Consider the following 14668-nt stretch of genomic DNA (forward strand, 5'->3'; position numbering starts at 1 on the left):
TGAGATAAAAGGGGTCATGGGACATTGTGATGACAGGGGCCATGGAGCATTGTGATGAAAGGGATTATGGAGAACTGTAATTACAGTAGCCATGGAGAAATGTGAAGACAAAGGCCATGGAACATTGTGATGACAGGCATCATGGAGCATTGTGATGAAAGGGGTCATGGAGCATTGTGATGACAATGGTCATGGAGCATTGTGAAAAGAGTGGTCAAGGAGCATTGTGATGAAAAGTGCTATGGAGCATTGTGATGACAAGAGCCATGGAGCACTGTGATCAAATGGGTTATCGAGCATTGTGATGAAAGTCGTCATGGAGGATTGTGATGAAAGGGGACATGGAGCATTGAGATAAAAGGGGTCAAGGGACATTGTGATGACAAGGGCCATGGAGCATTTTGATGAAAGTGGTCATGGAGCATTTTGATGAAAACCACCATGGATTATTGTGATGACAAGAGTCTTGGAGCATTGTATTGATATTTTCATGGAGCATTATGATGACATGGGCATGGAGATTTGTGATTACCGGGGCCATGGAGCATTTGATGACAAGGGCAGGGACAATTGTGATGACAAGGGACATGGAGAAGTGTGATGAAAGTGGTCATGGAGCATTGTGATGAAAGGGGTCATGGATCATTGTGATTACAGGGATCATGGAGCATTGTGATGGCAAGGGTCATGAAGCATTGCGATGACAAGGGGCATGTAACATTGTGATAACTGGAGTCATGCGGCATTGTGATGACAGGGGGCATGGAGCATTGTGATGAAAAGCGGCATGGAGCATTGTGATGAAATGCCTCCTGGAGCATTGTGAGGAAAGGGGTCATGGATCATTGTGATTACAGGGATCATGGAGCATTGTGATGACACGTGTCATGGAGCATTGTGATGACAGCTGTCATGGTGCATTGAGATAAAGGGGGTCATGGGACATTTTGATGACAAGGGCCATGGTGCATTGTGATGACAAAGGCATGGTGCATTGTGATGACCAAGCCATGGAGCATTGTGATGAAAGGGGTAATGGAGCATTGTGAGGAAAACTTTCATGGATCATTGTGATTACAGGGTTCATGGAGCATTGTGATGACAAGTGTCATGGAGCATTGTGATGACAAATGTCATGGAGCATTGAGATAAACGGGATCATCGGAAATTGTGATGACAAGGGCCATGGAGCTTTGTGATGACAAGGGCCATGGAGCATTGTGATGACAGGAGTCATGGGGCATTGTGATGACAGTGGGCATGGAGCATTTTAATGAACGGGTTCATGAAGCACTGTGATTAGAGGCGACATGGAGCATTGTGATGACCAAGCCATGGAGCATTGTGATGAAAGGTGTCATGGAGCATTGTGATGACAAAAGTCCTGGAGCATTGTGATGACATTTTCATGGAGCATTGGGATGACACGGGCATGGAGAATTGTGATGAGAAGTGTGCTGGAATATTGTGATGACAAGGGCATGGAGCATTGTGGTTACAGGGGCCATAGAGCGTTGTGATGACAAGGATATGGAACATTTTGATGAAAAGGGGCATGGAGCATTATGATGAATGTGATACTGGAGCATTTTGATGAAAGGGGTCATGGATGTTTGTGATTACAGGGATCATGGAGCATTGTGTTGGCAGGGGTCAGGGGGCATTGTGAAGACAAGGGTCATGGAACATTGTGATGGCAAGGGCCATGAGGCATTGTGATGACAGGGATCATGGGGCATAGTGATGACAGGGTGCGTGGAGCATTGTGATGAAAGTGGTCATGGAGCATTGTGATGACAGTGCTCATGGAGCATTGTGAGGACACGGTCATGGAGACTTGTGATGAAATAACTTCTGGAGCATTTTGATGACAAGGGCCATGGAGCATTGGTGATGACATGACTTCTCGAGCATTGTGATGACAAGGGCATGGTGCATTGTGATGAGAAGTGGCATGGAGCACTGTGATGAAAGGGGTAATGGAGCACTGTGCGGAATGGTGTTATGGATCATTGTGATGACAGGGGCATGGAACATTGTGATGAAAGTGGTCATGGAGCATTGTGATGAAAGGGTTCAAGGGGAAAATTGATGACAATGGCTATGGGGCATTTTGATGGATGTGGTCATGAAGCACTGTGAGGCAAGTGGTCATGCAGCATTGTGATGAAAAGCGCATTGGAGCATTGTGATGACAAGGGCCAAGGAGCATTGTGATCAAATGGGTTATGGAGCATTGTGATGAAAGTGGTCATGGAACATTGTTATGAAAGGGGACACGGAACATTGAGATAAAAGGGGTCATAGGACCTTGTGATGACAAGGGCCATGGAGCTTTGTGATGACAAGGGCCATGGAGCATTGTGATGACAGGAGTCATGGGGCATTGTGATGACAGTGGGCATGGAGCATTTTAATGAACGGGTTCATGAAGCACTGTGATTAGAGGCGACATGGAGCATTGTGATGACCAAGCCATGGAGCATTGTGATGAAAGGTGTCATGGAGCATTGTGATGAAAAGCGGCATGGAGCATTGTCATGACATTTTCATGGAGCATTGGGATGACACGGGCATGGAGAATTGTGATGAGAAGTGTGCTGGAGTATTGTGATGACAAGGGCATGGAGCATTGTGATTACAGGGGCCATAGAGCGTTGTGATGACAAGGATATGGAACATTTTGATGAAAAGGGTCATGGAGCATTATGATGAATGTGATACTGGAGCATTTTGATGAAAGGGGTCATGGATGTTTGTGATTACAGGGATCATGGAGCATTGTGTTGGCAGGGGTCAGGGGGCATTGTGAAGACAAGGGTCATGGAACATTGTGATGGCAAGGGCCATGAGACATTGTGATGACAGGGATCATGGGGCATAGTGATGACAGGGTGCGTGGAACATTGTGATGAAAGTGGTCATGGAGCATTGTGATGACAGTGCTCATGGAGCATTGTGAGGACACGGTCATGGAGACTTGTGATGAGATAACTTCTGGAGCATTTTGATGACAAGGGCCATGGAGCATTGGTGATGACATGACTTCTGGAGCATTGTGATGACAAGGGCATGGTGCATTGTGATGAGAAGTGGCATGGAGCACTGTGATGAAAGGGGTAATGGAGCACTGTGCGGAATGGTGTTATGGATCATTGTGATGACAGAGGTCATGGAGCATTGTGATGAAAGGGTCATTGTGCCTTTTTATGACAAGAGCCATGGAGTATTGTGATGACAAGGCTCAAGGAGCATTGTGATGACAAGTGTCATGGTATATTGTGACGACACTGGCATGGAGCATTGTGATGACAAGACTTCGGGATCATTGTGACGACAAGGGCATGGAGCAATGTGATGACAAGGGGCATGGAGCATTGTGATGAAACAGGTACTGGAGCATTGTGATGAGGGGGGTCATGGATCATTGTGATTACATGGTTCATGGAGCATTGTGATGACAAGGGTCTTAGAGCATTGTGATGACGGGATAATGAAGCATTGTGATAAAAGGGGTCATGGAGCACTCTGATTACAGGGGCCATGGAGCATTTTGATGACAGGTGTCAAGGAGCAATGTGATGAAATGGGTCATGGATCATTGCGATGACATGAGTCTTGGAGAATTGTGATGACTTAGGGCATGGGGCTTTGTGATGACAGGGGGCATGGAATATCGTGATGAAAGTTCTCAAGGAACACTGTGATGACAGTGCTCATTGAGCATTTTGATGACACGGTCATGGAGTCTTGTGATTACAGGGGCCATGGAGCATTGTGATGAAAAGTGTCATGGAGCATTCTGATAACAGGGGTCATGGAGCATTGTGATCACAAGCACCATGTAGTGTCGTGATGACAGGTGTCATGGGGCTTTGGAATGAAAAGGATCATGGAGCACTGTGATGACTGGGGCCATGGAGTCTTGTGATGACAAAAACCATGGAGCTTTGTGATGACAGGTGTCATGGAGCATTGTGATGAAAGGGGTCATAGGGAATTGTAATGACAAGGGCCATGGAGCATTGTGATTACAAGGGTTATGGAGCATTGTGATGAGATGTGTCACGGAGCATTGCGATCACAAGGACCATGGAGTGTTGTGATGACAGGTGTCTTGAGGCATTGTGATGACAGTGGTCATAGAGCATTGTGATGACAAGTGTCATGGAGCATTGTAATGACAAGGGGCATGGAGAATTGTGATAAATGTGGTACTTGAGCATTGTGATGAAAGGTTTCATGGATTATGGTGATTACAGCGATAATGGGGTAATGTGATGGCAAAAGTCATGGAGCATTGTGATGAGCAGGGCCATGAACACTGTGATCACAAGGGCCATGGAACACTGTGATGACAGGGGTCATGGGTCATTTTCATGACAGGCGGGATGGAATATTGTGATGAAAATTGTCATGGAGCATTTGGATGAGAAGCACAATGGAGCAGTGTGATGACAAGGGCCATGGAGCATTGTGATGAAAGGAGTCATGGAGCACTGTGAATACAGTGGCCATGGAGCATTGTGATGACAAAGGCCATGGAGCATTGTGATGAAAGGGGTCATGGAGCATTGTGATGATAGGGCCATGGAGAATTGTGATGACAATGGTCATGGAGCATTGAGATGAAGGGGGTCATGGAGCACTGGTGTGAAAGGGATCTTGGGACATTGTGATGACAAGCGCCATGGAGCATACTGACGACAAGTGCCCTGGAGCTTTGTGATGACACAGGCATGGAGCATTGTGATGACAAGAGTTCGGAAATATTGCCATGACAAGGGCATGGAGCATTGTGATTACAGGGGCCAGAGAGCATTGTGATGACAAGGGCATGGAGCATTTTGATGAATAGGGTCATGGATCAGTGTGACTACAGGGTTCATGGAGCATTGTGATCACAAGGGTCATGGAGCATTGTGATGAGAATGGCCATGGAGTATGGTGATGACAGGGTTCATGGGGCCTTTTGATGACAGGTGTCATGGAGCATTGTGATGAAAGGGGTCATGGAGCACTCTGATTACAGGGGCCATGGAGGACGTTGATGACAAAGGCCATGGAGCATTCTGATGACAAGTGTCAAGGAGCATTATGATGAATGGTGTCATGGATCATTGCCATGACAGGTGTCATGGAACATTGTGATGATATGGGCATGGAGAACTGTGATGACAGTGGTCATGGAGCAATGTGCTGAAAGGCGTCCTGGAGCATTGTGATGTCAAGGGCCCTGGAGCATTGTGACGAGACATGCATGGATCATTGTGATGACAAGAGTTCTGGAGCATTGTCATGACAAGGGATTGGAGCTTTGTGATTACATGGCCATGGAGCATTTTGATTAAAAGTGCAAGGAGCATTGTGATGAAAGAGGTATTGGAGCATTGTGAGGAAATTGTGCATGGAATATTGTGATTAAAAGGATCATGGAGCATTGTGATAACAAAGGTCATGGAGCATTGTAATGACAGAAGTCATAGAATATTGTGATGACCAGGGCCATGGAGAATTGTGATGAATGGGGTTATCTGGCATTGTGATGAGAGTGGTCATGGAGCATTGTGATGAAAGTTGTCATGAAGCACTGTTATTACAGGGGCCATGTACAATTTTGATGACAAAGGCCATGGAGCATTGTGATGACAGGCATCAGGGAGCATTGTGATGAAATGGGCATGGAGCATTGTGAAGAAAAGCGCAATGGAGTATTGTAATGACAAGTGTCCTGGAGCATTGTGATGACAGAGGCAAGGAGAATTGTGATGAGAAGGGTTCTCCATCATTGTGATGACAAGTACATGGAGCGTTGTTATTACATGGGCCATGGAGCATTTGATGACATGGTCATGGACCATTGTGATGACAAGGGGCATGGAGCATTGTGATGAAAGCAGTCATGGATCATTGTGATTACAGGGATCATGGAGCATTGTGATGACAAGGGTCATGGAACATTGTGATGAAAGTGGTCATGGAGCACTGTGATGCCAAGGGTGTGGAGAATTGTGATGACCTGAGTTCTGGAATATCTTGATGTCAAGGGCATGGAGAATTGTGATTAGAGGGGCCATGTAGCATTGTGATGACAACTGCATTGAGCATTGTGATGACAAGGGGCATGGAGAATTATGATGAAAGGTGTCCTGAAGCATTGTGAGGAAAGGTGTCATGGATCATTGGCATTACAGCGATCAAGAAGCATTGTAAAGACAGGATTCATGGAGCAATGTGATGAGAAGGGCCATGGAGCATTGTGATTACAGGGGTGATGGGGCATTGTAATGAGTGGGGTCATGGAGTAATGTGATGAAACAGGTCATGGAGCACTGTGATTAGAGGGGCCATGGAGCATTGTGATGACAAAGGCCCTGGAGCATTCTGATGACAGGTGTCATGCAGCATTGAGATGAAACGGGTCATGGATCATTGTGATGACAGGTGTCATGGAGCATTGTTATGAACGGGGTCATGGAGCACTGTTATTAAATGGATCCAGGGCCACTGTGATGACAAGAGCATGTAGAATTTTGATGAGAATTGGCATAGAGACTTGTGATGAATGGGGTACTGGAGCATTGTGAGGAAACGTGCCATGGAGCATTGTGATTATAAGGCATGGAGCATTGTGATATCAAATGACATGAGCATTGTGATGAAAGAGGTATTGGAGCATTGTGAGGAAAGGGGTCATGGATCATTGTGATTACTCAGATCATGGAGCATTGTGATGACCGTGGTCATCTGGGATTGTGATGACAGGGCTCATGGAGCATTGTGATGAAAGGTGTCTTGGAGAACTGTGATCAAAGGGGCCATGGAGCATTGTGATGACAAGTGTCATAGAGCATTGTGATGACAGTGGTCATGGAGCATTGTGAAGAAAAAGGAATGGAGCATTGTGATGACATGACTTCTGGAGCATTTTGATGAAAAGGGAATGGAGAATTGTGATTACAGGGGCCATGGAGCATTGTGATGACAACTGCATTCAGCATTGTGATGACAAGGGGCATGGGGCATGGTGATGAAAGGCGTACTGGAACCTTGTGAAGAAAGGTGTCATGGGTCATTGTGATTACAGCGATCATGGAACATTGTGATGACAGTAGTCATGGAGCATTGTAATGACAGTGGCCATGGGGCATTGTGATGACAGTGATCATGGAGCATTGTGATGAAAGGGGTCATGGAGCACTGTGATTACAGGGGCCATGTATAATTGTGATGACAAAGGCCATGGAGCATTGTGGTGACAAGTGTCATGGGGCATATTGATGACATTGGCATGGAGCATTATGATGACAAGAGTTCTGGAGCATTTTGATGACAAGGGCATGGAGCATTGTGATGACAGGAGCCATGGAACATTGTGATGACAGAGGCCATGGAGCATTTTTATGACAAGTGTCATGGGGCATTTTGAGGACATTGGCATGGAGCATTATGATGACAAGAGTTCTGGAGCATTTTGATGACAAGGGCATGGAGCTTTGTGATGACGGGGGCCATGGAACATTGTGATGACAAAGGCCATGGAGCATTGTGATGACAAGTGTCATAGAGCATTGTGATGACAGTGGTCATGGAGCATTTTGAAGACAAAGGTATGGAGCATTGTGATGACAAGTGTCATGGGACATTTTGATGACATTGGCATGGAGCTTTATGATGACAAGAGTTCTGGAGCATTTTGATGAAAATGGCATGGAGCATTGTGATGACAGGGCCCATGGAGAATTGTGATGAAAAGGGCAGGGAATATTGTGATGACTGGGTTCATGGAGCATTGTACTGAAAGGGCCATGGAGCATTGAGATGATAGGCGTCATGAGGGATGGTGATGACAGTGGTCATGGAGCATTGTGATGAAAGAGATCATAGAGCAATATGATAACAGAGGCCATGGAGCATTGTGATGACAGGTGTATTGGAGCATTGTGATGAAAGTAATCATGGATCATTGTGATGACATGTGTCATGGGGCTTTGTGATGACATGGATCATCTAGGAATTGTGATGAAAGGTATCATGGAGCACTGTGATGACTGGGGGCATGAAGCATTATTATGAAAATTGTCCTGGATTATTGTGATGACAGCAGTCATGGAGAATTTTGATGACAGGTATTATGCAGCATTGTGTTGACAAGGTATGGACTATTGTGATGACAATGGTCATGGAGCAATGTGATGAAAGTTTTCATGGAACATCCTGATGAAAAGTGCCTGGGAGCATTGTGCCGATAAAGGCCATGGAGCATTGTGATGACAAGTGTCATGGAACATTGTAATGAAAGGTTTCATTGTGCACTGTGATGACAAGGGTGATGGAATATTGTGATGAAACAGGTCCTGGAGCATTGTGATAACAAAAGCCATGGAGCATTGTGATGACAGTCATCATGGAGCATTGTGAAGAAAGGGGCGATGGGTAATTGTAATGACAATAGAGAAATGTGATGAAAATGGTCAGCGAGCATAGTGATTAAAGTGGTCATTGAGAAGTGTGATGAGAAGCGACATAGAGCATTGTGATGACAAAGGTCATGGAGAACTGTGAAGATAAGGGTCATGTAGCATTGTGAAGACATGGTCATGGAACATTGTGATGACAAGAATTCTGGAGCACTGTGTTGACAAGGGCCATGAAGCATTGTGATGCCACGGTCATGGAACATTGTGATGACAAGTATTCTGGAGCATTGTGAGGAAAAAGGCATTGAGCATTGTGATTATAGGGGACATGGAGCATTGTGATGACATGGACAGGGGACACTGTGATGACAGGTGTTATGGAGCAATGTGATGACAAGTGTCATGGAGCATTGTGATGAGAGGGGCCTTGGAGAACTGTGATGACAGGCGTCATGGGCCATTGAGATGGCAGTGGTCATGGAGCATTATGATGAAAGCTGTTATGGGGCACTGTGATTACAGGGGCCATGGAGCATTGTGAATACAAAGGCCATGGAGCATTGAGATGACAGTGGTCATGGAGATTGTGATGAAAGTGGTAATGGATCATTGTGATGACAAGTGTCCTGGCACCCTGTGATGTCACGGTACATGGAGCATTGTGATGACAATGGTCATGGCGAAATGTGATGACAATGTCATGGGGCATTGTGATGGCAGTGGTCATCTAGAAATGTGATTAAAGTTATTATGGAGCACAGTAATGAGAGGGGCCATGGAGCATTATGATGTCAAGTGTCATGGAACCTGGTGATGAAACGGACATGGAGCATTATAATGACAAGAGTTCTGGAGCCTTGTGATGACAAGGGCATGGAGCATTGTGATTACCGGGGCAATGGAGCAGTGTGATCACAAAGGCTTGGAGCACTGTGATGAAAAGCGCCATGGAGCATTGTGATTACAGGGGCAATGGGGCATTGTGATGAGTGAGGTCATATAGCATTGAGATGAAACGGGTCATGGAGCACTGTGATTACAGGGGCCATGGAGCATTGTGATGACAAAGGCCATGGAGCATTGTGATGAAAGGTGTCATGGAGCATTGAGATGAAACAGGTCATGGACCATTACGATGACAGGGGTCATGGAGAATTGTGATGACAGTGGCCATGGGGAATTTGGATGAAAGGCATACTGGAGCATTGTGAGGAAATGTTTCATGGAGCATTGTGGTGACAAAGGCCATAGAGCATTGTGATGACAGGTGTCAAGGAGCATTGAGATGAAATGGGTCATGGACCATTACGATGACAGGGTTCACGGAGAATTGTGATGACAGTAGCCATGGGGAATTTGGATGAAAGGCCTACTGGAGCATTGTGAGGAAATGTTTCATGGAGCATTGTGATGACAAGGGCCATGGAGCATTGTGATGATAGGGGTCATGGGGCATTGTGTTGAAAGCGGTCGTGGAGCATTGCGATAAAAAGCGCTATGGAACCTTGTGATGACAAGTGCCATGAAGCATTGTGAATACAAGGGACATGGAGCCTTGTGATGACAATGGTCATGGATCATTGTAAAAACAGGTATCCTTGGGCATTGTGATGACAGGGGCATGGAGCATTTTTATGTAAGTTGCCATGGAGAATTGTGATGAAAGGGATCATGTGGATTTGTAATGACAAGGGCCATGGAGCTTTGTGATGAAACAAATCGTGGAGTATTTTGATGAAAGTTGTCATGGAGCATTGCGATGAAAATCACCAAGGAACATTGTGATGACAAGGGCCATCGAGCATTGTGATGATAAGTGTCATGGAGCATTGTGATGACAGGTGTCAGGGAGCATCGTGATGACAAATGCCAGAAGAATTGTGATGAGAGGTGGCATTGGGCATTGTGATGAAAGGGTCATGCAGTATTCGGATTACAGGGGCCATGGAGCTTTGTGATAACAAGTGACATGGAGAATAGTGATGACAGGCATCATAGAGCATTGTGATGACAAGTGCCTTTTAGCATTTTGATGACAGGGGTCATCAGGCCTTGTGTTGACAGGGGTCACAGAGCATTGTGATGATAAAGGCCATAGAGCATTGTGATGACAGGGATCAGGGAGCACTGTTATGACATGGGCCATGGAGCATTGTGAAGACAAGATTCATGGAGCATTGTGATGACACGGGCATGAAGCATGGTGATGACAACTGACCTGGAGCATTGTGATGACAAGGGCATAGAGCATTGTGATTAAATGTGACAAGTAGCATTTTGATGATATGGGCAGAGAATTTTGTGATGACAGTGGTCATGGAGCATTGTGATGAAAGGTGTCATGGAACATTGTGCTGACAGGGATCATGGAGCTTTTTCGAAAGAGAAGCCTTGGAGATTTGTGATGGCAGGCGTCATGGGGCATTGTGATGACAGCGGTCTTGGAGCATTGTGAAGAAAGGGGTCATGGAGCACTGTGATTACAGTGGCCATGGAGCACTGTGAATACAAAGGCTATGGAGCATTGAGATGACAGGGTTCATGGAGCATTGTGATGAAAGTGATCATGAATCATTGTGATGACAAATGTCCTGGAACCTTGTGATGACACGATTCATGGAGCATTGTGATGACAAGGACCATGGAGAATTGTGATGACATCTGTCATGGGGATTTTTGATGACAGTGGTCATCTAGAATTGTGATGAAAAGTATCATGGAGCACTGTGATGACAGGGGCCATGGAACATTGTGATGATAAAGGCCATGGAGCACTGTGATGACAAGTGTCATGGGGAATTTTGATGACATTGGCATGGAGCATTATGATGACAAGAGTTCTGGAGCATTTTGTGACAATGGCATGGAGCATTGTGATGACAGGGGCCATGGAACATTGTGATGACAAAGGCCATGGAGCATTGTGATGACAAGTGTCATGGGGCATTTTGATGACATTGGCATGGAGCATTATGATGACAAGAGTTCTGGAGCATTTTGATGACAAGGGCATGGAGCATTGCGATGACAGGGCCCATGGAGCATTGTGATGAAAAGGGTAGGGAACATTGTGATGACTGGGTTCATGGAGCATTTTGATGAAAGTGGCCATGGAGCATTGAGATGACGGGCGTCATTAGGCATGGTGATGACAGTGGTCATGGAGCATTGTGATGAAAGGGATCATTGAGCAATATGATAACAGTGGCCATGGAGCATTGTGATGACATGTGTATTGGAGCATTGTGATGAAAGTAGTCATGGATCATTGTGATGACATGTGTCCTGGAACACTGTGATGACACGGTTCATCGAGTATTGTGATGACATGGGTCATAGCGAATTGTGATGACAGGTGTCATGGGGCATTGTGATGACATTGATCATCTAGGAATTGTGATGAAAGGTATCATGGAGCACTGTGATGACTGGGGTCATGAAGCATTGTTATGAAAATTGTCCTGGATTACTGTGATGAGAGCAGTCATGGAGAATTGTGATGACAGGGATTATGCAGCATTGTGTTGACAAGGGTATGGACTATTGTGATGACAATGGTCATGGAGCAATGTGATGAAAGTTTTCATGGTTCATCGTGATGAAAAGTGCCTGGGAGCACTGTGACGATAAAGGCCATGGACCATTGTGATGACAAGTGTCACGGAACATTGTAATGAAAGGTTTCATTGTGCACTGTGATGACAAGGGGGATGGAGTATTGTGATGAAACTGGTCCTGGAGCATTGTGATAACAAAAGCCATGGAGCATTGTGATGACAGGCATCATGGAGCATTGTGAAGAAAGGGGCCATGGGGATTTGTAATGACCATAGAGAAATGTGATGAAAATGGTCAGCGAACATAGTGATTAAAGTGGTCATTGAGAATTGTGCTGAAAAGCGACATAGAGCATTTTGATGACAACAGTCATGGAGAACTGTGATGACCAGGGTCATGTAGCATTGTGATGACATGGTCATGGACCATTGTGATGAGAAGAATTCTGGAGCATTGTGATGACAAGGGCCATGGAGCATTGTGATGCCACGGTCATGGAACATTGTGATGACAAGAATTCTGGAGCACTGTGAGGAAAAAGGCATGGAGCATTGTGATTATAGGGGACATGGAGCATTGTGATTACATGGGCAGGAAACACTGTGATGACAGGTGTTATGGAGCAATGTGATGACAAGTGTCATGGAGCATTGTGATGAGAGGGGCCTTGGAGAATTGTGATGACAGGCGTCATGGGGCATTGGGATGGCAGTGGTCATGGAGCATTATGATTAAAGGTGTTATGGAGCACTGTGATTACAGGGGCCATGGAGCATTTTGAATACAAAGGCCATGGAGCATTGAGATGACAGTGGTCATGGAGCATTGTGTTAAAAGTGGTAATGGATCATTGTGATGACAAGTGTCCTGGGACCCTGTGATGACACGGTTCATGGAGCATTGTGGTGACAATGGTCATGGCGAATTGTGATGACAATGTCATGGGGCATTGTGATGGCAGTTGTCATCTAGTAATGTGATTAAAGTTATTATGGAGCACAGTAATGAGAGGGGCCATGGAGCATTGTGATGACAAGTGACATGGAGCATGGTGATGAAACGGACATGGAGCATTACAATGACAAGAGTTCTGGAGCCTTGTGATGACAAGGGCATGGAGCATTTTGATTACAGGGTTCATGGGGCATTGTGATGAGTGAGATCATGGAGCATTGAGATGAAACGGGTCATGGAGCACTGTGGTTACAGGGGCCATGGAGCCTTGTGGTGACAAAGGCCATGGAGCGTTGTGATGACAGGTGTCAAGGAGCATTGAGATGAAATGGGTCATGGACCATTACGATGACAGGGTTCACGGAGAATTGTGATGACAGTAGCCCTGGGGAATTTGGATGAAAATCCTACTGGAGCATTGTGAGGAAATGTTTCATGGAGCATTGTGATGACAAGGGCCATGGAGCATTGTGATGACAGGGGTCATGGGGCATTGTGTTGAAAGCGGTCGTGGAGCATTGCGATGAAAAGCGCTATGGAGCATTGTGATGACAAGGGCCATGGAGCATTGTGAATACAAGGGACATGGAGCCTTGTGATGACAATGGTCATGGATCATTGTAAAAACAGGTATCATTGGGCATTGTGATGACAGGGGCATGGAGCCTTTTTATGTAAGTTGCCATGGAGAATTGTGATGAAAGGGATCATGTGGATTTGTAATGACAAGGGCCATGGAGCATTGTGACGAAACAAATCTTGGAGTATTTTGATGAAAGTTGTCATGGAGCATTGCGATGAAAAGCACCAAGGAACATTGTGATGACAAGGGCCATCGAGCCTTGTGATGATAAGTGTCATGGAGCATTGTGATGACAGGTGTCAGGGAGCATCGCGATGACAAATGCCAGAAGAATTGTGATGAGAGGTGGCATCGGCCATTGTGATGAAAGGGGTCATGCAGTATTGGGATTACAGGGGCCATGGAGCATTGTGATAACAAGTAACATGGAGAATAGTGATGACAGGCATCATAGAGCATTGTGATGACAAGTGCCTTTTAGCATTTTGAGGACAGGGGTCATCAGGCATTGTGTTGACAGGGGTCACGGAGCATTGGATTGACAAAGGCCATAGAGCATTGTGATGACAGGGATCATGGAGCACTGTGATGACATGGGCCATGGAGCATTGTGAAGACAAGATTCATGGAGCATTGTGATGACACGGGCATGAAGCATGGTGATGACAACAGACCTGGAGCATTGTGATGACAAGGGCATAGAGCATTGTGATTAAATGTGACAAGTAGAATTGTGATGATATGGGCAGAGAATTTTGTGATGACAGGGGTCATGGAGCATTGTGATGAAAGGTGTCATGGAACATTGTGCTGACAGGGATCATGGAGCTTTTTCGAAAGAGAAGCCTTGGAGATTTGTGATGGCAGGCGTCATGGGGCATTGTGATGACAGCGGTCTTGGAGCATTGTGAAGAAAGGGGTCATGGAGCACTGTGATTACAGTGGCCATGGAGCACTGTGAATACAAAGGCTATGGAGCATTGAGATGACAGGGTTCATGGAGCATTGTGATGAAAGTGATCATGAATCATTGTGATGACAAATGTCCTGGAACCTTGTGATGACACGATTCATGGAGCATTGTGATGACAAGGACCATGGAGAATTGTGATGACATCTGTCATGGGGATTTTTGATGACAGTGGTCATCTAG

General features: G+C 45.6%; 1 long non-coding RNA gene across 1 annotated transcript in view; it reads left to right on the plus strand.

Annotated features, from left to right (window-relative positions):
* Positions 1 to 374: 374 nt before the first annotated feature.
* The window catches only part of LOC309642237, a 1144662-nt gene continuing 1130368 nt past the window's right edge, over positions 375 to 14668 (plus strand). Inside the window, exon 1 of the long non-coding RNA XR_014253069.1 lies at positions 375 to 410. This is a non-coding gene — a long non-coding RNA (uncharacterized lncRNA). The remainder of the gene's footprint in view (positions 411 to 14668) is intronic.

This window comes from Balaenoptera physalus, assembly GCF_965194825.1.
Source record: "Balaenoptera physalus genome assembly, chromosome: 14".
In the NCBI taxonomy this organism is placed as follows: domain Eukaryota; kingdom Metazoa; phylum Chordata; class Mammalia; order Artiodactyla; family Balaenopteridae; genus Balaenoptera; species Balaenoptera physalus.